Source organism: Pan troglodytes, chromosome 21, assembly GCF_028858775.2.
Source record: "Pan troglodytes isolate AG18354 chromosome 21, NHGRI_mPanTro3-v2.0_pri, whole genome shotgun sequence".
NCBI classification, from domain to species: Eukaryota; Metazoa; Chordata; class Mammalia; order Primates; family Hominidae; genus Pan; species Pan troglodytes.
In genome coordinates this window covers 19,198,630-19,222,667 of record NC_072419.2, presented here as the reverse complement: position 1 = coordinate 19,222,667, position 24,038 = coordinate 19,198,630, and the positions used below count along the sequence as shown (strand labels likewise).

The following is a 24,038-nucleotide window of genomic DNA, read 5'->3' as shown; positions in this document are numbered from 1 at the left end:
ATATTGGTTTGTCATACCATTCACCATTAACAGTACAGTGCTGCTTGTAAAAATGGTAGCTCCTAGGATTGGCAAATGAAATATATAGGATGAGCCTTAAAAATGTGGTATTGCCAGAAAGTACGAAAGTACCTGGAAAAATACCTCACTCTGATGGGGATATGGCAAAGGGACACAGAAGACAACTTAAAGAGTTCTCAATGGTCAAAGCTAGAGAAATTTAAACAATAAAATCAATAGAAAAATATTGGATTATAACCCAAAGTATAAAGTATTTATGAGCCCATATTAACATAAATAAATGATTGCATAAATAATTAAATGAAGGAAATGGACAAATATCAAGTACAGAATAATTCCAAATAATTTATTTAAATTCTCAACCTTCAAGGAAGAGGTGGGTATCAACTTCTACTGTTTGGTATGCGCTATGCATAGTTACTTCCTTTAAAGAGCACAGTATGGAAATTGTGAGGAAAGAGGGTAACTTTAGAGGGGAGAAGCCTGACAAACACTACCTCAGCCTGGTGATCAATGTCAATGTTGTTACGTGATGAAAGTGGCACTTTACCTCTGTGGTCTTCCTCTCTTGACTAATTCTTTCCCCTTTCTGTGACTACCTGCTTTCTCTATACACTGTTTCACTTCTGCCCTACAGTTTAGCCATTCACTGATGACTTTTAGTCTTACTCTTTAAGACTCAGCTGAATGTATACAACCTTCCCCATTTGCTAAACGTAGGCTCATATGTTCTTGGTTCCTGTTATCGTTGATTCCACTCTGGAAACTCTTGGCTTCCATGTCTCTGCATTTGTCCCAGTCTCAGAGTTACTTCTTGGGGTACTTCCTGATTATTTGTTTATGATTTACTTTGAGCTTGAACTTAAGACTGCAGTATGTGTATTTCAAACTGTGGCGTTGATATATCAAGGCTAGATTTTGGTGGACACGTGGGTGGTGACATTTCATTTTGCTTTAGCCCTTCTGGCCCTGCAGTTCTCAAACATGTTACTCTCATTTCTGCCTTAGGACCTTTGCACTTATGACTTCCCCTCTTGGAGCACTCTTCTTCCCCAAATTTCCATCTCATTCTCCTTCATCCAGGTCTTGTGTCAAATCTCAAGCTCTTTAAAAAAAACTTCTGTGACTATTCTAACTAAAGCAATATGCTCATTTCATAACTTTCTATACCCAGCTGGCTTGTTTTTCTTTTTAACATGTTAATATTATATATTACATAATTATGTGATATAATTATATAATTATTACACATTATAATTATATAATGTAACTTACATAATTATATAATCATATACATATTATATAGTTATATAATTATATATTATAGTTTATTATCAGTCTCTCTCTACTAGATCATAAGCTTCATGAAAATGGGTGCTTTTTCTGCCTTTATCACCATATTTCCACCATGTAGGACAGTGCCTAGGGTACTCTAACCATATTTGACATTGAATAAGTGAATATCACGCCATCTACCAAGGGTAGTTTTTCCTGTCCCAGAATACATCAGAGAGAGCTTAATATTCGAATAAAATATAATGCTTCCAGTGCTGATGTTTCAACTGGATGCTTGACTTTAGCTGCCTCTTCCCCTACATCCATTGCCATGTACCATTGATGTCTGACTTCTGCTGAGGAATAACTATGAACTCAGGCCGTGGGCATCCTGATGTATCATACCCATGTTTCCAATTACATAGTGGCTCAAACTGATGAGCAGTCCGTGTCAGAAAAGCTGCAATGCCAGGGGAAGCAGAGCCCACCATGTACCTACAGATCCTTGGATGGAGAGCTTCCAGGACACTCAGCTACAGTCTCAGATGGTTGAAGCAAAACATTGAAAGTAATGATATGGCTCTGTTGTCTGGAGAAGCACCCAGGGTCCTTGGTCTCGTGCCGAGAAAATTAGTGACACGGACACATGGAGTGGTTTAAAGAGCAAAAAGTTCAATGGGCAAGAAAGAAGAAAACAGCTCTCCCATAAAGAGGGAGGTGGGCTCCGGATGGAATAGCCCTGCCTATGGTGAAAAGCAGTTGGTTATATTGGGAGGCTGGAGGAGGTGGTGTCTGATTTGCATAGGGCCCAGGGGATTGGTTTGACGAGGTACGTCATTCACGTAGCCAGCAAAAAAACTGGCCCTCCCACTCTAGCGTTTTAATATGCAAATATGGCTTCCTGGCCTGTCGCCATGTTGTCCTGCATACATGGCTTTATCTGGAGGCTGCCATGACATCTGGCACATGTAGTGATAAGGAAAAGAGGGCAAGAGGCTCCATATGGAATGCACCTGGCTTCCAGGTAGAGCTGCTGGCATTTACATATAAAAGCTTCTAGTGTGCGTATCTATGCCTGACTTCTAGGCTGCTTTCTGTTAGAGAAAAAATGGTTTGGTGGTTGCTTTTCATTAAAGGAAAATTCCACCAAGAAGTTTCACCCTTTATAGCTGCCTAAAAATTATTTCTTAATAACTCTTGTATTAGTAAGAAGTGTATATCTGTGAAATGACGGACACGGATGGGTAGAGTATAGCCCACCTGGCCTATGGCATTGGGGATTTCAAAGCAACATGGTAACTCTTGTACAAAGTAGAAAGCCAGAGACCATCAGAACCAGTAAGCATGGTCCACTTAGATGACTGGGATCCCCATTACTGAAACAATGCTTTCCAGATCAAGAGTCCATATATTCAAACCAATGATGGGCTCAGCAGACCCACACAAATACCTTAACATTCCTGGGAAGATTGTGACAAATCCAGTCCCTGAACTCAGGACCCAAACTCTGACACAGACCAATGTGGCTTGTTTCTTCCTAGTATGCTGACTTTGATCTTCTGTGCTGGCTGGCTTACTTCACCAGCCAGTACCATTAAGATAATCTAGGAACCATTAATTCTCTACAAACCATTAGACTTTCAACTGACTTCCGACTGCAGTCCCTGGTTCACAGTTCAGTAAAACTCAAAGGTAAAGAAAATGGTTTTAGATCAGTGATTCTTGGTTCAAGTCCAGGAGGCCTCTGCTTGATCTCACAGGGTGGCAGTATACTGCAGTGGTTACCAGTTCAGACTTGAGAGCAGAGAACTGGCTTCCACGCCTAGCTGTACTATGTCTCACTGTGGGATGTGGAGCAGATGCTTATCTTTTCTCAGCCTTTGTTTGCTCAGCTATAATAGTGGCTGCTTTGTGGCATTGTTGTAGAGCCTGTGAAATAATCCATTAAGTTACTTGACATGGCTTTCACCATCATCTTTTCCTACTTCTCCAAGGTGAAGTCTCCACTATAGGAAGCAGTATCATTATTGTCACAGAGCTCTGGGTACACTTCCCTTCTCCTGTCTGTGAATGTTGTACCATCCACATAGATCATCTTCTTTTCTCTTATGTTAAACTTACAGAGTGCATGTTTGGAGTAGATTTCCCTGAGCACTGTTTATGAATTGTCCTGTCCTCTTAACTCTTAAGATACTTAAAATCTGTGCTGATGCAGATAGTACATGCTGCCATGCATTCTAGAGCATTCTCATTTATTCATGACACACTAATGGACTGTCTACCATATGTCAGTCACTGTAATAGATGCTGAGCATACAAACAAGACCTTCCTCTTTTCTTAGAATCTGTTTCCAGTCTGCTGAACTACAGACAGATGAGATTATCCCCATGCATAGAAGCCCCTAGATGGAGGGCATCTAATTACTGTTGGGCTAAGGCTGGAGGCCTCGTGGAGATGATGCCCTTCATGTGTTTTCTCGCCCTAATCATTCCACAAGTTCCTTGAAGCCACGATTATCTCAGGTCATTTATAATGCTTTCATATGGAAGATTACACATAGTAGGAGCTCTGTAAGGCCACCTCACTAAAAGTAAATAATATCAACTAAAAATTATACAACAATTTTAGAAAATAATTGTAATAATTTAAAATATAAAAATTTTCCTAAGAAAGGCTGCTGGCACAATCTTTAGATGAACAGATGCAGCCCATCTCATGTACAAACTGGGTGACAGCCTGAAAATATGCATCTCAATGTCCAGCAACAGCCACAGAAATGTTCTCTGAAAGTGAGGCTCCCCACAACCTCTAGGCATGAAAGGCTGTGGGTGGAAGACTTGCTCTTTCAGGTTCCTTTAGGTCCACAAGAAGTTTCCATTGATCACAGTCTCCCCCAACCCCCCGCAGGTTCACAGATTGGGCATAGACCTCTGCCATCGTTCCTTAGACAGATGGCCCAGTAAATGGATTAGCTGCAAGCTCAATGTGATTATTATGGTTTTTGCTAAAGGATATTTATTTTTCTTGACTAATTACCCAGTTTGGAGATTTCCTAATCTGTTCTGTCTGGCCTAGTGTTTAGAAAAGCTTGTTTCTCATGACTGATGACTTTTCAGGCCACTGCAAACTCTGTTTAAGCCACAGAAAGAGAAGCAGGCAACAGAATGGCTTTACTTCACCCGTGTATGCTATTTAGGGAACGTGGCTCAGCTAGGAGAGAAGGTTGCTATGTTCAGGGGCATAGAAATGCATCTTTGCGCCCCAAAAAGATGAGAAATGATTAAATCAATATATCCAGGAACATGTTTTTTACCTTCGTCATCAGCAATGGGTTCTACTGAGTAATTGTCATCAAATGTGCAGCTTACCCTGTCAGTGTTAGCCATTCACCCAACACTGTCACTTATCATGTGAATGGTATTGAGATGGGTCAGTGATTCTTAAAGTATGGTCCCCCAGATCAGCATCACCTGGAACTTGTTGAATGCAAATTGTTAGAAAACAATACTGTGGTTTAATAGGCCCTCCAGGTGATTCTGATTCATGCTGAAGTTTGAGAACTAATGAAATAAAAAATGATGTATAAGGGATAAGACTGCTGACTTTTTATTTATCTGTAAAGATTCAGAAAAGTTTCTCGTATTTAGGGTATTCAGAATAGAAAAGGGTGCTTTGATTTTAACTTTAGTACATAATTCAGGAAGCTGAAGAATGTTTCAGGTAAATATGAAAACCTTTAAGTCCCTTCTCAATTCTTTTTCATCACACTTCTGACCCCTAGAAGTTGAGAGATACTGTCTAAGTCAGTATTCCTCAGATACTGTCAAGATCTCTTTAAGTCATCTTGGCTGAGTTCAGTGTGGTTCCTGCAAAAAGTAGGGATTCACCCCACATCTCGGGCATATTCTTGGGAATCCCACATATTTACCACGCCTGGATTTGCACCAGAGAGACTTAGAAAAACTTCAATGCATGAAAGAGTACCCAGATCAACCCACTTGCATAAGAATATTTCTTGAAAGATCTAATCCCATAGAAAATTTCCGATGGGTTATGGACATGAGTAGATTGTATTTAGAATTCCTGTGTTAGTATGACACTTTGGTTGTAGGTAACAGAAAACTTAGTTCTAGTGAGCTTAAACAAATAGGAGTGTGTGTTTCATTATGTAAAGTTCAAAATAGCCCAACTTCAGCCACAATGACAACTGTGTCTTAGGAAATCTTCTCTTCATCTCTCAGTCCTGCTGCTTTTCTCTGCTGAATTTCTTTTTAGGCAACATCACCTCAAATAAGGACAAGGATGGCCTCTATTAGTTCCAGGCTTATGTGCCACCAACATAGTAAAAATCAACTTTTCTGGTAGCTCCATCAAAAGTCCCGGTGAGGGCACTCAGGGGCTTGCCTTGGTTCATGCACCTATTTTCTAGCCAGTTACTAAGGCCAGTGCTGAATTAGTCTGACCCTGGAGTAAAGGCAATGCCAACCAGGAGAATCAAAAGAAAAGAGGGGGGTGCTCACCTGTGTGGACATGAAGGGCTCTGTTGTCCATCAAGTGTTATCAAGCTGGCAGAAACAAGTGATTTCTATTGCAAACTCCAAGAAAATGTGTAGAGCTCAGGATTTAAGAAGAATGCTGCTTTCTGTTCTTGCCATCTATAAGCATAGTAGGAGCTTTCACTCCATTACCAGAGTACACATTTAGGGAAAAATCAAGATTATTAAATTCGATGTGGACCAATACAAAGTCTTTTGTTATTTCCTTAATAGGTAATTCATATTTATATGGTATTATGCTAGATGGTGGGGAAGAGGGCTATATTGCGATGGTTTTTTACACATTTATGAGAACATTCTAGAAAATCAGGATAAAAAGACACAACAATTAATTATCTAAAAATTCCAGGACTAAGTAGTCTACAGAAAACTCAATTTTGAAAATATATTCAACAAGTCACTGGTTAAAAAGTGGTTCATATCCTGGCTAACAAGGTGAAACCCCATCTCTACTAAAAATACAAAAACTAAGCTGGGCGTGGTGGCAGGAGCCTGTAGTTCCAGCTACTCGTGAGGCTGAGGAAGGAGAATGGCGTGAACCCAGGAGGCGGAGGTTGCAGTAAGCCGAGATCGCGCCACTGCACTCCAGCCTGGGCGACAGAGCGAGCCTCCGTCTCAAAAAAAAAAAAAAAAAAAAAAAAAAAAAAGTGGTTCATAAAGCCATATAAACAGATTTTCTATCTCCACGCACATTTTCAAAAAAGACGCTTAACTTCCAAAGGACAACCATGCCCATTCCTCCTAATCTGAGGATTCATTCATTCCAGCTAGTATTCCATATGTTTTAAGAGCCTAGAGCAGAGCAGAGTATATCCAGGCTAAGATACATACTCTTCCATGCATAACAAGGAGTCGCTTGCATTTTCATCCCAAGTGTGAATGGTAGGTATGGAAGGGCAAGTGTTTAATGAAGTGTGGAACCTCAGGGTGGACCAGAATGCAGTGAGAGGTCATTGGATGCAGCTGCCGCGTTGATGACTTATCTTTGACAGGAGAATGAGGGAACTCTGGCTGAAACACCAATGTCACTCCTCACTGCACTCCTGTCGGATGAAGCCTACTGTAGATAATTCTGTCACAGGAGAATCTCAGCCTTGCCAAAAGCTACAGGGATGAGCCCTCCCGCTCTGATACTGCCCATTGCCCCCTTCAGGCTTGAAGGGGAAAAAACAGTGCCAGGCTACTGTTGGTGGTGGTGTTGATATGTCCAGGTGGAAAGGTCACTCCAGGTAAATTTCAGCCTCTTCAGTGTGCTGAGTTCAAAGGTACTGCAGAAGGATGAGGTGTGTGGCAAGAGGGAGGAAGGAAAATCAAATTAGAAATGGCAGATGTAGAGTGTTCAGACTCTAGACTCAGAGGGACTTGGGATTAGACCCCAGCTCTACTGTTTATTCGCCATGTGTGGTCAGGAAAGGTTAACGCTTTACATCAGATTCTTACCCACTCAATGAAGGCTCAGATTTGGTTATAAGGATTAAGAAAGAGGCCAGGCGCGATGGCTCATGCTTGTAATCCCACCAGTTTGGGAGGCTGAGGTGGGCAGATCACCTGAGGTCAGGATTTCGAAACCAGCCTGACCAACATAGTGAAACCCCATCTCTACTAAAAATACAAAATTAGCCAGGTGTGGTGGTGCATGCCTTTAATCCCAGCTACTAGGGAGGCTGAGGCAGGAGAATCACTTGAACCTAGGGGGCAGAGGTTGCAGTGAGCCGGGATCATGCCATTGCACCCCAGCCTGGGCAACAAAAGGGAAACTCCATCTAAAAAAAACGAAAGAAAGACAGGTATATGAAGTGTCTACTTGGTGAGCACTCAATTGATGGCAATTATTGTGAGTAGTATAATCTAAAACAGTGGTCACTTTTCTGCCAGTTCTGGAACTTTACCATAAGTAATCCCAGAAACACAAATTTTAGAAGTGTGTACTGTAAGTTGGTTCTAAGGGAAATTTTGAAAATTCAGGTTTATTTATTTTCAGTGTTTCTTTTCTTGAGGTATTTCTGATTGCTTTATGCTATTTGACACTGGCAATAAATTGTCAAATTTTGATGCTATCTTAAAATACTAAACTGTCATATTCATTAGGTCTCTTTTTTAAGTTAGTGAATTTTCAGCTTATTTGTGAGACTATTTCTATCATTATTTGAAAATAAGATATAGTTTGATAAAGGTTGCTACTGAAAAAAATTTCTTTAAAATGTTTTACTTTACAAAGTCAAAAAATAAATTAATATATTAAATGTTAAAAGATATCACCTTTCCTTAAAATATGTTAGCTTTCACCTTATTTTTACCTTCTGTGAAGTTTATGGGCTCAAAAAGAGAGTCCAGGTTTGAAGTAACTGGTGAGAAAGCATTTTCAATTCGGTTTTGGGAATGAGTGATCTGAACACAGGACATAATTACAGCTGAAAAAAAGGTGTTTCTACAGTGATGTCAATAAAATTAAAAGAATCATAAAAAAGATAAAAGGAACAAGAAAGACATCTTGTTAAGACTACAAGAATATATATATACGTATATGTATACATATATACGTATATATGTATACGTATATATGTATACATATATATGTGTATATATACATACACATATACATATATACATATATGTATAGATGTGTATATATATACATATATATACAGACGTATATATAAAAGGAAAAGCTATACTCATATCTAAATCCTAGAGCACTTTTAACTGCAAGATACGGAAAACCAGGCTAATCAAATCGACTTGAGCAAAAAATTGAATTTAGTCATTTATTTGCTCACATATCCAGAGAAGTCCCAGGAGTGAGTCAGGATTCATGCTTCACATAGTCAGACCTCAGTTTTTCTCAATCTTCAAATCTTGTGTCTTCTCAGTGGACATTAATCTTTGAGCACTACAGCCTAGAAGCTGCTCTCTTTCCTAACAGCTGAACATGTTTATTAGGCTTCCTCTTGTGGTTTCAGTCAAGTCCTCATCCCAGAAGCAATTCCTGTGACCAAGGGGATGTGATGCCTTGGCCAGTTAGACCTGAGTCTTATGGACACCCCTCAAGTCTGGAATATAGTTCCCATCATAAACCACATGTGATGATGGTGGAGGAGGTGAGAGTTCCCCAGGAGGAAATCAAATGCAATTATTGGAAAGGGGAAGATGACTGCATTCCTCAATGTCCAGTTTAAATTCTACTTTCTCTGGCAAATCTTTCCAGAACACATCTTACACAGTGACCACTTCTCCCTCTCAACACACAAAATATACTGCAAGTGATGTGCTTGCCTGACAGCCATTCTCCTAATTCCTTGTACTGTTCTTTACATCTTAGATTATTCCAGGGGATGCTTGTCTTGGTCCATTTGGACCACTATACCAATGTACCATAGACTGAACCACTTATAAATGACAGAAATTTATTTCTTATTGTTCTGGAGACTGGAAGTCCAAGATCAGGGTGCCAGCATGGCTAAGTTCTGGTAAGGATCCTCTTCCGAGTTGCAGGCTGCCAACTCTCAATGTATCCTCACATGGTGGAAAAGACCAAGGGAGCTATCTGGGGCCATTTTTATAGGGTACTAATCTCACTCATGAGTGCTCTGCCCTCATGACCTAATTACTTCCCAAGGACCCCGTTTCCTAATACCATCACTTTGGACTTTAAGATTTGAAAATATAAATTTTGGTGGCCCATAAACATTCAGAACATGGCAATGCTGTTGGTGCCTCATCCAGATTCCCTTTACTAGCCAGTGCACCCTTCCCCTACCACCCGCTGTGAGAGTTGACTGCTAACACCTCACAGTTGCTCTGCTTCCTCAGAGAACTTAGCTGAACTCAGCCATTTGGCCAGAAATTTGTGTCCCATACTTCCACCCAGGAGCAGCCCATAGCAAATGTCTGCAACTCATTTTCTCACATGGAGAACAAGAGGCTTATTCCCTTGCCTTGAGGCAATATCGGCTCTGTGGCACAATTCACACTCCAGAGCTGCCTATGTGATCAGGCCCAAGCTGAGATCTTCACTCCGCTCCTCTCCTGCCCCATCTATATTTAGAGAACATACTTTTAAAATCAGCTTTCTTTTCTCTTTTCTTTCTCTCACTTTTATTTTTCTTCTTCTGAGAGCTTCTCTCAATAAGTCAAGAGTCTCGAATCTCTTTTTCAGGTTCTAGGTTTGGATAACTTGATATAAGGTAATTATTAAACTTGTCACATTCATTTGTCTCTAATAAATGTAAGATTCCTGTGAAGAGGAACCATGTTTTGGTCTATCCCTAATTTTTAATATGATTTACGTTTTCATATATGTACATGGTGCTTTTCCAACTGCTTTGAGAAGGCAAGACCACATCTTCTATTGCAATATTTCTCAATCTTTAATATTCATACAGATCCCCTAGAGATGTTATCAAAATGGCTTAGTAGACCTAAATTAAGGCCTGAGATCTGTAGTTCTAAGAAGCTCCCAAGTGATGCTAATGTTGTCGGTCTGTGTATGACACTTTCAGTAACAAGTTCTACTACACATCAATTATTTTAAATCACCCACAGCATTTAGTACTATGCTTTCTATCCCATAAGCATTCAGTAAATGTTTGTTCTTAGACTCTGAACTAATTGAAAAACATAGGAATTGAAGGCATTTTATTGAAAAGAAAGCTGATTTTCAAAGTATGTTCTCTAAATATAGATTTTCTTTCCTACATCAATGGCTATCAGTAAAAGTTACTAAGGGAGGCTTTTTTTTTTTTTTTTTTTTTTTTAAGTTTCTAGATAGCCTGCAACAGAAATATTTCCTGAACTTAATTTCTTCTGTTCCAGGACATAGAGCTAAGGGGCCAATTAGTAACAGTCCAGTATTTCTTAGATATGCCAACGGAAATCGAAGACAGTAATTTTGTGAAGAATTAGAATTTGATTTCTTATCTGGCATCGGAAATTTAATGTCCACACTGGGCCTCAGCTCCTGAGTTTCATCTTAAAGTCACTCACGCTTGGGCCTTTGGTTCGTCTCCACAGCAAGGATAACGGCTGCAGTCAGTCTTCCGCTGAGATGTGCATTTCAGGTCTTAGGGCTGTAGGTGACTTCATCCCAGGGCTCACAGTTCAGCTGTCCTTCTGACATTCATCCTATTAATTATAGATGAGATACTAATCAATCTGTCATTCTGGAATTCTGCAGAATCTAGCTCTGCTGTCAAAAAAGAGTGAGAGTTCTTCAGTGTTATCATCAGATCTTTCTTTTGGAACAAAGATTTGTGTTATGTTTCTCTCTGACAGGGAGAAAAACTAAGTCTGATAAATTCTGATATACAAACGCTGAAAGTGTATAAAGCAGTACAATTTATTTTGTATAAATATGTGGTTTTCAATCCTGAGTTTATCAGAATTGCCTGAAGGGCTATGTGAAAATACAGTTTTAATAGATCTGGGGCATGAATCTGGACTCTCCAATTTTAATTAAGCTCTGTAGGGGATTCTGATACGCAGGGATGAGCATCATTGGTGTAAAATGCTAATTTCTAAATTTTCATGAGGATCAGAATCATCTGGAGGGATTTTTAAAACACAGTTTCCTGAGTTCACTCCAGATGTTCTGACTTAGCAGGTCTAGGGAGGAACCTAAACATTTGCATTCATTATTGTTAGTTGTAGAGATAGGGTTATAGCTATGTTGTCCAGCATGGTCTTGAACTCCTGGGCTCAAGTAATCCTCCCATCTAGGCCTCCCAAAGCATTGGGAGTGCAGGCATGAGCCACTGAGCCCAGAGCAGAATTTGCATTTCTGAAAAGCTCAGGTAATGCTGATATCGCTTGTTCATAGATAACCTGTTATATATGATATGGTTTGGCTGTGTCCTCACACAAATCTCATCTTGAATTGTAGCTCCCGTAATTCTCATGTGTTACGGGAGGGACCCCGTGGGAGATAATTGAATCATGGGGGCAGTTTCCCTCATAGTGTCTGGTGGTAGTGAATAACTCTCACAAGATCTGATGGTTTTATAAGGGGTTTCCTCTTTCACTTGGCTCTCATTTTCTCTTGCCTGCCACCAGGTAAGACATGACTTTGCTCCTCCTTTGCCTTCCACCATGATTGTGAGGTCTCACCAGCCACGTGGAACTGTGAGTCCATTAAATCTCTTTTTCTTTATAAATTACCCAGTCTCGGGTATGTCTTTATTAGCAGCATGAGAAACAGACTAATACAATATAACAGTAGTATAGCTACATATTAGAATCACTGTAGAGATTTTAAAATCTCATGCTCAGAACAAGTACCAGCATCTCTGGAAGTAGGACAAAGGCATCCGCCTTTTAAAAAATCAGGTTATTTCAGTGTGCAGTTAAGGCTGAGAATCACTGGTGGGGAGCAATATAGCATCAATCTTACCTTCAATTTTTAGAGGGAGCCACCTGTGGAAACATGGAATGGTGAAAAGCATTAACTTTATGATAGGCAGATGCAAGTTCAAATCCCGACTCTGCCATCCAATAACTGAGAGCCTGGGTGCACATTACCTAACCCTTTTAAGCCTCAGTATTCTCATCTATCAAATGGGTATTATAGCAATAGTATCCTCCTCAAATAAATGAGATTAAAAAAAAGTCAAAGCTTTTGCCACAAAGGCTAATACACAGTAAATGCTCAATAAATGCACATGGATATTATTGTTACCATTGTGTCATTTGCTATTATTATAATTGTCATTATGTAAAGAATTTTAATGAAAATATTTCTTTTTTTAATTTTAATTTTTTAACTTTTATTTTAGGTTTGGGGATATATGAGAAGGTTTGTTACATAGGTAAACTCATGTCACAGGGTTTTTTTGTACAGATCATTTAATCACCCAGCTATTAAGCCCAGTACCCAATAATTATCTTTTCTGCACCTCACCCTCCTTCCATTCTCCACCTTCAAGTATACTCCAGTGTCTATTGTTTTCTTCCTTGTGTTCATAAGTTCTCATCATTTAGCTCTCGCTTATAAGTGAGAACATGCAGCATTTGGTTTTCTGTTCCTTCCTTAATTTGCTACAGATAATACCCTCCAGCTCCATCCATATTCTTGAAAAAGACATGACTTTGTTCTTTTTATGGCTACATAGTATTCCATGGTGTGTATATATCACATTTTCTTTCCTTACCATGCAGAATGCTATTTCCAACTACTTCCTTACACCTGATATTCTTTATTTTAGAGTCTATGTGGTGGGTGTTTTGGGGGCTGAGGCCAATTATTCAGCATTATTTTACATATAGACAGATAGTACGTTTAGCTTTAAATATCTTTCATCTCTTTGTGAATATGTTTCTCAGATAATTTCCCAATCACAAGTTTTAAAGACAAGAAGGATGTAGACTGAAAATCTTGGTGTTATAGAACACCTGCAAAGCTGGGGGAGAGACTGTTTTCAAAAATGACTCCAACCTTTTACCCATTTCTGTGTCTATACTCTGCAATGTGACTGTGCAATTCTTCCCATGAGGAGAATAGATCTCTTTTTCCACCTCTTGCATCTGGGCTGTCTTGTGAATAGCTTCAGCTGATAGAATGTGGTGGAAGTGATTGGCAGCAAGTTCAGAGCCTGGGCGTCAAGAGCCCTTACACACTTCTGTTCTCTCTTCTGCTCTTCCATCTTCATCATGAGAACATGCCAGGCTGGCCTGCTGGCATATATGACATGGGGAGCAGAGCCAAGTCAACCAAGTTGTCCCAACTGAGGCCCCAGATACATCAAAGAACCCAGCCAAGATCACCAAAGTCTCCTGGTCAATCCATAACTCAACTGATGCAGGAATAGTCAACTCAGATCAGCAGAACTGCCCAGCCAACTCATAGGTTCATGAGAAATAATAAATGGTTGTTGTTTTAAGCCACTACATTCTGGGCATAGTTTGTTATACGGCACTAGCTAACTGACATAGAAGATTAAGTAAAAAGATTATTTTTAAGTAAGTGAAGATAATAGGGACTGGGAATAATGGAAGCCACATTTCACTACTTCAAAAAAATTGTTTAGGGTTGGTCATCTGGGCGTATTACATATAACCTGAATGAGCCAGCATTTATTTACTTTCTCAAAAATAAATTATATCACATTGGGGTCTCTGAAATGACATTTTTTGTGATATTTTCTGGTAATATAGTTGAAGAATAGGTGAGGGGTGTGTGTGTGTGTGTTTGTGTGTGTGTGTGTGTGTGTGTTAAATTTAGTCAACAGTCTGTAGACACCCAGGAAGTCTCCAGGAGGGAAGACTTCCTGGTAGATTCTGTTCCAGACAAGAAACAGATGACATTTCTAGTGTGTAGGTCATAGACAAGGCTAAAGCAACAATAGATAGTGCCAGTTTCCTATTTTAGGCTTATAAGATTTATCAGAAGCTACCAGTTACAGGCCTATCAGCAAAGTCACCCAAGTAGTGGGGATTGAGGAAAGGTGGCAGCAAGGAAACTACTAATTGTGCTTTTTAAAGCAACTGCCTCCCAGGAACATGGACACATAGCATTTATCTTCATAGAGCTATTGGAAAGCCCACAAAGGAAGGTACTGTGAGGTCATGAGCTAGTGTCACTGTGCACTTATCAGTGCTGAAATCCCAGGTGATCTCATCCACCCCTCATAGAGATAATAAGAATTACCAACATTCTTCTTCAACAGAGTCCTTTTGTAAATGTGCTTTAACTGTTCAACTCTGTAAGACAAGTGCCTAAGAGTGTAGTATCTAATTATTCCACAAAAAATTGAGTTGGTATTTAATCTTGTTAAAGTCTGTAAATAAGTTTGGCAAGCAAGCCTACGGATGGCAACTTGACACATAAAATATTTCATTTTGGGGTGTTGTCGGTGTATGTGATTTGATTTAGATACTTCACAATCCACAATGTGGGAGACAGGGACAACTAAGCAATAAAATTTTTCTCTCAGGTTAGTTTGATCACAATGCCTATAACAAGAATGCCCTAACCACAGGAGTCATGATGACTGGGCATGTGATTTCTAGGTTGTAATGGATATTTACTGAGCATCTTCTGTACATAATGGGACCCTATGTGGGCCAAAGTGATTGAGAAACGTTCCCTATCTTTAGAAACAGGTAACACTGGAGGAATCAACATTAGAAGGAAAATCAGACAAAGTAACAAACAGTTAAACTACAATGTAAAATATACTATTAGAAGTGAAAAAGAGAGGGCTGGACTGCAAAAGAGGTGGAATTAAGAAAATTCTCACTGGGATATTGACACTACTTTTGAAGGAAGAATATGAATTTGCCTACCAGAAAAGCTGGGGGAGACCAGCTCTGGTGAGAGAAACAGCTTGTGCAATATTATGATGCCATGATGGACCTTTGTATATTTGGGACACGGCAATTTCTTTGGTGTGGTTAGAGGTTGCACTTGCTAGGAAGAACACGAGAAGCTGGAGCTGAAGAATCAGGTCTGGGTTAGATGGTGGATAACCTAGGGATGCCATGATAAGGATTTTATCCTGGAAGAAATGGAGAGGGTAAGTCTAGAAGCAGGGAGGCCATGTAATGGCATATGGCGGGAGTCTACATCACAGATGGTGAGAGCCTGAAATAAGGTATTGTGCTGCTGCTTGTTGGGAAGCAGACCCTGAGCCAAGGATTTGTGTGTAAGTGGTTTATGAAGGCAGTACTTTCAGCAGAATGTGTGAGGGAGTATGAAAAGCAAAACAGAGAAGGCGAAAAAGTCAAGCAAGGGTGTGAGTTCAGAAATAGCATCACCCTCAGCCTGGTCCTAGGATGAACTCTGTAGCAATAATTACTCCTCACTCTGTAGCATTAATTACTCCTCACCCTGTATCCCATACCAGCTAGCCATGGGCTAGAATCCATCCTAAGGGAGATGTAAACTCTGAGTCACTTCTGACTCTCTCTACAGGTGAGGCTGGTTACAGGCCCAAGGTCAGTCCTCTGAAGGTCAAAGGTATAAACTTTTAATGGCAAGAGCACAACTGGGCAATGGTGAAAAAAAGTTGGTTAAAAGACCCTAGAGGATCTGAATGGGGTACCAAGGGTATCCACTACACAGCTGTAAAGGGAAAGGGGGACAAAGAACAATAGTTCCCAAACTATGTTTCTGGGGACATTTAATTGTGTGAAATTTCTGTAGGAATTAGCAATGGGAATGGTGGTTTTAAGTTTGAAATTGCCAAGTTGAATGAAATTAAAAACCTTGTTTACTGCAGAAATTCTCAGATCCTTTGATATCCCAAGAGGCCAATAACATACAAAGCATTTTCAAGCTCATTTAATGAGAGCACACCTTGGGAAATACTTGAGTTGGGAGGTATTAAGAGTTTGCATTGTTTGAACTAAGTAGATCGCTATAAATGTTGAAAGTGAGGAAGGTGTCTGGGTGACTTTCATGTTTCTGACTTGGGCAGTGGGATGGTAGGGCAGGTTGTGGGTAGGGGAGATGAATAGTTCATTTTTGGATTTGTTGAGTTTAAAATCTCTATAGGAAGGAAAGAAATCCGTGCTGTTGATTTGCCAGAAAGTTATCACTTAAGTTAAATTTATAGATGAAATTACTCAGGATGAGGGTATAGGCTGTAGGAGAACAAAAGTTCTGAGGGTGGATATTTGGAAGACACCAGGGTTTAATTAAAGAGAGTAAAACCACCCCACAAAGGAAACTGACAAGGAATATTTGGAAATGGAGGATAACGAAGGGCGAAGAGGTCTAGTAACCTAAGAACTAAAAAGATACATTTTTGGTTTGCAAACTAGATCATTTATAATCTTTGTGAAACGACATTAGTGGAATATTGGATACATATGCTATATTGCAGCAGGTTTAATCTAACAGAAAATGGAGCAGCTCCTCTGCAAAAACAAAAACAAAAAACCAAAAGACCAAAAGGAAAGGGGAGAGGGTAAAGGAATAAAAGAGTTTCTTTAGATGGAGAAAGTTGAGTGTGTGATTACACTGAAAGGAAGGAGATTTCAGAGAACAGATAGTTGAAAATTTAGAAGTGAAAATAAGTGACTAATGAGGGAAAGCTTTTAAGGTGTTCAAATTAAAGTATTAGGAAAGTGGACACAAGTTTGGTTATAAGGGATGGGGATGATCGTCATGGTATGGGAATTGGTAAAATAGTTATAACTAATTTCTTTGCTTTATTTGTGGGACATGAGGAATCATCCTCTGAGTGGTTTCTGATTGTAGTAAAACTTTCTTTATTTGTCAGATATTTGTTGACTGTCTAAAGCATGCCAGACACTGTGCTAAGCACTGGTGCTGGGAAGATTAGGCAGCATCTTTGTAGATATAATTGTGCCTCTTGTCCTCAAGCAGCAGACAGTTTAGATGGAGAGGCAAACTTCATGGAGGAGACTGTGAATGTTTGAGTAGAAGAACATTGACCAAGAGCATGAAATGGTATCCTTGGATATCAGTGAGCACCCTGCTGAGTAGCATGATTGCTCATCACCGGTTAACTTTCCTCAGTGGTATTCTATTATACCCTGGCAGGAACGATGAGGATGCAAGTTTGAATGGATCTAGGCTTGGAATTTTGCAATAAGGGTTGACAGAATTAAAAAGATAGGATAAAGAAAATGGCTACAGTGATGCACAATGATGTCCTAGGAGGACAAGCAGAAAGTTGGGAGGTACCAAGGGCCAGCAGAATAATGAGGACAAGTAACTGATGTAGAAAGGGCCGGGGAGAATAAGCTTTAAATTTGTGGTCAAAGATTAGGACTTTTGAGGTAGATCAACTTCAGGTTGTTGATATTTTCATGGAAATGTGTGGTCAAAGATTAGTGGAGTTGAAGGTTATTGAAGTTAAGGAAGTTACAGAAGTGAACACCAGTCAGTGTCAACTATGCTTCTAGCAAGAGATGGAGCAGGGATTAAGATCACAAATCAGATGGCAAGGTTCTCAAGAATAAAATAATGAAAAAGTGAATGATTCTGTCCCATTAGACTCTAAGAATAGTAAATTTAAAGCTAAACCAGACATGCACATACAGGACCCAATAGTCAATATGGAACACTTTCCTGATTTACCCAGCAGTAGAACAAGCAATAATCTCTACAAAGCAAAACTCATTCATGACTATTAAAAAACACACCTTCCTTCTTTCTGTGTCATGAATTTAAAAATAATGTCAGAATGTTTGAAATCCTTCCCTCACTGTTTAAAAGTAATGGACTTGGTTGAGGGGTATAAAATACTCCCCTCAAACCCTAGGGATTTGAGAGCATCCAAATTCCATTCCAGTCCCCTGCAGATGACCAGCACTACTGTACACACAAGAGAGGCTCGCTCATGTGTCAAAATAAGGCAAAGAAACTTCCCCCATCTGAGATAGATGTCTGGTTTACTCTTCATTGACATAATCAAAAGTAAGTCATTTCCTCAGGAAATAATAGATGCTTGGCATAATGTTTGACTATGCTTAATGGTTCAGAGAGATAAATTTAACATGACAAGGGGCAGGATAGACCAAATACACATCATATGGAATGAAGTGAATAGTAACCTATATATTGTCACTTTATGATATTGATTCTTGTTTATAACTAACAGAAGCCTCTTCCAGCTGCTCTATGTTATTCTTTCCCCTCCAGTCTGCAAGCCATTTCACCAAACGCCTATCACGGCAAGCTAATTCATTGATTAGTTTGACTAAATTCTACACCACCACCAACTTAGGATGTGTGAACCTTGGGTCAAGTGATTTTTCAAATATGTTTTTTGATCTTTACCACAAACCTGAAAGATAGGCATTATTATCTCAGTTTTACAAATGAATGAATGGAGGCTTAGAAGTAAAACTTCTTGCCCAACAGAACTGTCACCAGTAGTTGTGGGACTGTAATCTGAGCTCAGGTCAGGCAGGCAGGCCAGTGGCAAAGCTTGTGATCTCTCCAAAGTGCCTGCTGGCCTCAGAAACTAATGAAACTGCAACATTTTTTATCTCATTTGGGTATCTTGGGAAATAAAGTTGTTTATTGCTTGGATTCCAGGTACACCAGTGTTTGGCTTCTAGTTGATTCCATATCAGCATAGCCATCTCCTCATAATCTAGGATTGTAAGCTGCCAATCAACAGGGGCATGGGAGGATAGATGAGCTCTTCCTAATTCCTTCCAAAATCAAGATTCTGTGAGGGATCCTGAACAGTCCCTGTCTAGTAGCAGTCCCCTGCCCTATGCACAAATAAGTGAAAAACCCAATTCCATCCACTGTTCCACACTATATAACCAGTGGACTCCAAATAGCAAATTTATGGCATACAGTACAGTGCACTACCATGATACACATTGAAAATAATGATTTGTCAACATGATAGAAAAAAAAGTTTTCTTGGAATCTGTGTAAGTCAGACTATACAATAATTTAACACACATAAGGAGATTCAAGAGGGTGCCACCGTGAATATTTCCCCAGCCATGAGCCTTAAAATAAGAAGGTGGTAGGAGGAGTTTGCTTTTGCCTTACTGTCTTTGGTGTTACAGAAAATGATAAATAAATTTGGAAAACTAGTGGAGTTATTATTAAGTTTTTCTGCAATGCCTTTTCATAGGGGGAACAACATAGAATTGAACATCTCTATCACATAGATGACTGTAATCCTAGGACTACCAGCTTAGCAAAACTTTCTCTGCTAAGATTCATTTCTCTGCTTGGGGTGCAGTGCAGAAAAATTATTTTTAAACTGAGATAAAACTTTTTATTCAAAAGCCAATTTCAAAAATAAATAAATAAATAGATGGGACCTCTTTGATATACATTTTGATACGGGAAGGAATAGGACAGGGTTTGGAAAGACATCATCATTTTGATATGACTGTGAACAGTAGACTTCTTTAGGGGAAAAAAAATCCCAGCGAAAAATAGGTAGTTTCATGTCCTGAAGATCAAATATAGAGAGTATGATGATAGTTTTGTAAACTGCTTGTCTTTCCTTGTTTTGTTTTTTGTTTTTGTTTTTGTTTTCTTGCCACATGCAGAAGATAGAGTTGGATTATTTTGGAAGAGTGACCTATGACCTGGAAGTCTGGATCCCACAACATTTGACCCAAATCCCAAATGTTTATTTTTTCTTTACCTAGAAAGAACACATTAGTCTTGAAATCTGATATGTTTTCCATTTTATAATAAATAATGCTTAAAACCCGCTGTCTCAGTCAAGGTTTAATAAGAGAAGCAAGACCACTAGGATTATATATGTATGAAAGAGAAGATGGATGTAAAATGGAAGAAATTAAAGACAAATGGAAACCCACAAGGATAAACTGGAAACTGTGTCAGTCTTGTTGCCTCTGATCTTGGTAATGTGTTTGTCCTGCAGAAATAGGAGCTCTATCCTGCACTAAACACACACTTGGTCCAGGAGTCAGGGAAGCTGTAGGAAGAATGTGGGGAAGACAGAGAAGTTGCAGGCCCCAGCTCCTGCCTCACAACAGCCAGGTGAACCAACAGATTAATGACAAGGCATGTGCATGACAAAAGCTTGTTCCCCAACCTTCCAAGAGTAAAAGCAAATGGCCAATGCCTCATCACCTCCCTCCAAATCTGCAAACACATGTGTTGTGGTTCATCCTAGCCAGAAACATAGAAAAGGGACTTCTGGGAAATACAGTGCAGCCTTGCCATGCTTATGTGTTAACAAAGCCACCACATCTACCTTCATGAAAGTACACTGACTCTTTCCCCAAAGCATCATGTACAACTAGGGGCCCAGCCACAGAATGATGGGAGGCAGTGATTCCAGTGCTCTAAGGCAGGTGGCATGGCCACATTCAAGGGCAGACACACAGTTTCATCAGGCAACCAACTCTTCTCAACTGTTTTCAAGATCCATCATGCCTCCTCTTCCTTATGACTATCTCCTCAATTTTCTCTCCAAAACCAAGAGATAAAATACACACCTTTAGCCATGGTCTAACACACACGGCAGAGGCCAATATAGAGAGGAGATAAACCATATTCAAGTTCTCTGAGACATGACAGCAGTTCTTTTTTTTTTAGTGACATTTCCAAACTACATTTTTTCCTAAACATTTACTACTAGACTAAGTTCTGACTTCCTCTTCTGTTAAAATATTTATATCAGCTGATGAAGGCCTTTATTTTCCTTAACACTGACATGCATAACCCAGCCTCTTTGTCAGGCATATAATTCACCTGGAAGTAAATACATTTGATACACAATATGGAATGCAATCTGAGGTGCTTGCAGCATGAGAACACCAAAGCCACATTAAAAATCAAGAATCCTATGGTCGTGCTTGGGAGGGTAAGCATACGGCAGGCAACTAAACTCCATTTATGTTGCAGCATCTCGGTTATTTAAAAATATCTCATAAAATGACTATATAAGTACTATATATGTGTGTGTGTATGAGAGAGAGACAGTGTGTGTGTGTGTGTGTATTTTGCTAGTATTGATGAATATGAGAATGAACGAATAACTTCCTGGGGAAGATGAGAACCTTGAATCTGGCTTGAAAGTGGCAAATAAGTTGAAAATGTAAAGGAAGAAACCAGATGAGGCATTATAGTGAAGGAAAGACAAGCAATTGTGGAGGGTCTTAATAAGAAAAGTAACAAAAAGTTAGGCTGATGAGGTGGTGCAAATAAGTCAATGGTTCCTCTTACAAGGAGGCTAACAAGTCTTGGGATAAGAAGGTATCTGCAGGGTGAGGAATGATTTTAAGAAAATCTTAGCTGGTAGAAAAAAATTCCCAGAAAACTAGAAGCCTAAGACCTAGTGCTAAAATCCAATTAGTGGGGACAATAAGGGCTCTTTCTAAGGATGCGTCTTCCAAACAGAAAAGTAAGCATCTGAATTCATTAGGCAGAAAAAAATGGCCGTCAACCAACCAACATGGAACCTCTTTGGTGCTGTCAGCTCAGGCCCCAGGCCCAATAGGACATGCTCCAGAAAACACAGGCTGAGAGACCAATTAAAGGAAGGACCTTCATTTTCCCAAAGTAATGTACTATGTGAGATAATCAAGATCTGCAAAGGGAACAAGCTGTTGCTCTTTGTCTTAAAGAGCAGATTTGACTGGGCATGACCAATTCTATTTTTTAGAGCTGTTCACACCGAAGCCCACACTTACGTCTCCCACCTCATTTACTCTTTTTACAATGAAGCGTTGACACTCCTCCATCAAGATGTGGGGTCCACACTTTCTCCCCTTAAAACTGGTGGCCTTGTTTCTATAGGAGAATTGAGGCTGAATGAGTTCTGAAGCAAGGACATAAAAAGAAATATAATGCTTCTGCCATCTTCATTCTCTCTCTGAGGACACACACCTTGGGGCCCCTAAGTTGTCAGGTAAAGTGTCCAGCTACTTGAAGCTGTCTTTGTGAAGGGACCATGATGTAGGGAGATCATATATTTGGAAAGAGATGCCCAGAGAGCTCCATCTGTTCCAGCCCTCAATTGTTTGAGTCTTCCTTGTCCAGGTGTCAGACATACAAGTGACTGAGCCTGGATAATTCCAGTCCCTGGCCTGTGGCTGCCCCAGCTGACAGTTGGCGCCAGCCTTTGAGTCTCCGAATTCAGGGTCCAGACCTGGCTGAGCAGAGATGAGCCATGCAAATGTTGAAATTTTGCTTTACGCCACTAAGTTCTGGGGATAATTTGTTATACAACCTTTAAAGAATTTTGGACTACAGGGTGAATACAAGTTCGTAGAGAAGATGGAAACATGTCCAATAACAGTAAGAGTGATGTGGAATAACATTAGTAGAAGTAGGAGTATTAGTAGTCATTTCAGTAGTAGCAACATTACAGTAATAGTAGCATCACATATATTTTTTCCACATAATATTTAAAAAGAAAAAATTAAGATAGTTCTTTTGTTAACCCTGTTTTACAGAGGGGAAGCCTGAAGTGTAAAGAGACAAAAAATCTCCAAGTTCTCGGTAAGTAGTAGAGACAGGATAATGCTCCATGTAGTCTGGCTTCAGGGTCTACACACTTAAACATTTGAGTACATGGGTAAAGTTTGGAGATAGTTGAAATCTTAAAGTTATTGCTGCTGATAACTAGCATTTATTTAGCACTTACTCAGACTCTCGGCCAGGCACCATGCTTAAGGACTTTAAGTGAATTGTTTTAATAAGCAATGCAAGTTGAATGGCTGGCTAGGAGTGTAAATGAAATGGACTCTTTTTAGGAGGCAAAAGAGACAGGTTTGAAAAATTGTTTTTACTTAGTCATGGATTTTGGAAATTATTTAAAATACTGCAGAATAGAAATGCCTAAGAAGGTCATCACAAGCCCCATAAGCAGAGAAGTGGTCAGGAGTATAACAGAAATAGCAGTGTAGATTGCAAATTAAACCCCAGTGCTCCAAATCACAGACAATCTATGTGGCACCTAAGAAATCATTCGTGAATTTCCTTTTATTTTAAGCCAACATTCTCAATAACTGAATAGCACTGAAAGAGAATCCAATAAAGACCCAGCCTGCAGGCCTACTTTAAAAATTATTATTAATATGTAATGGTGCAACATTTATTGTGAGTGACTCATGATAATTTTCAGACCCAGAATAAAATTAAGTTCTTTTTCTCTTTAGTAGAGCAACTCTCAAAAATTAAAACAGATGCAAATGTGTGGCCTGCCCACGCACATTCTGATTCTGATATCAGATATTCATGTGACAAATAAAAGCCTTCTCAGGAATTAGCATTTACTGCATGATGAAATCTGAAATCTGAGAAGATGGAATGAGAAATTGTTTTTCTACAATATATGTAAGGTTTTTGTTTTATCTGTTGTTTTTAACTTTACCTTGTGATGTTAGATTTCTACAGTGCCATTTTGTTTTGCATTAAATCGTGAACTCTTAGAAGGCAAACACTGTCCTATTTAATCTATTCCCTACATTCCTCAACCAGAGACATTATGTGCAAAAGGACTTGATACTTGGGAAACAGTGGCTATGGTAGACACGGTGGCCCTTCTCTCCACAGCCACACCCTTCTTCATCTTTGTAACATGATGCAATTTTATTTTTCCCAGATGAAGCACATGCCCAAACCTAGGAAATAAAGCTTGATTGATTGGAACCAATCTTGTCTATCCTCTTCTTCTTTTCTGTCCTCCACTGCAACTATGGGTAGAAGAGGGCATCCAGGAAAGATTCTCACCCTAGATGGAGAGACAGTCACTTTATGCCAACTC

General features: G+C 39.5%; 1 long non-coding RNA gene across 1 annotated transcript in view; it reads right to left on the bottom strand.

The window, feature by feature from the left end:
• LOC107969947 (uncharacterized) overlaps window positions 1–24,038 on the bottom strand; it is a 104,712-nt gene that overhangs the window by 48,783 nt on the left and 31,891 nt on the right. The window contains exons 3-4 of the long non-coding RNA XR_001712128.4: window positions 12,239–12,261; window positions 10,837–10,974 (exon numbers count right to left, since the gene is read on the bottom strand). This is a non-coding gene — a long non-coding RNA (uncharacterized LOC107969947). The remainder of the gene's footprint in view (window positions 1–10,836; window positions 10,975–12,238; window positions 12,262–24,038) is intronic.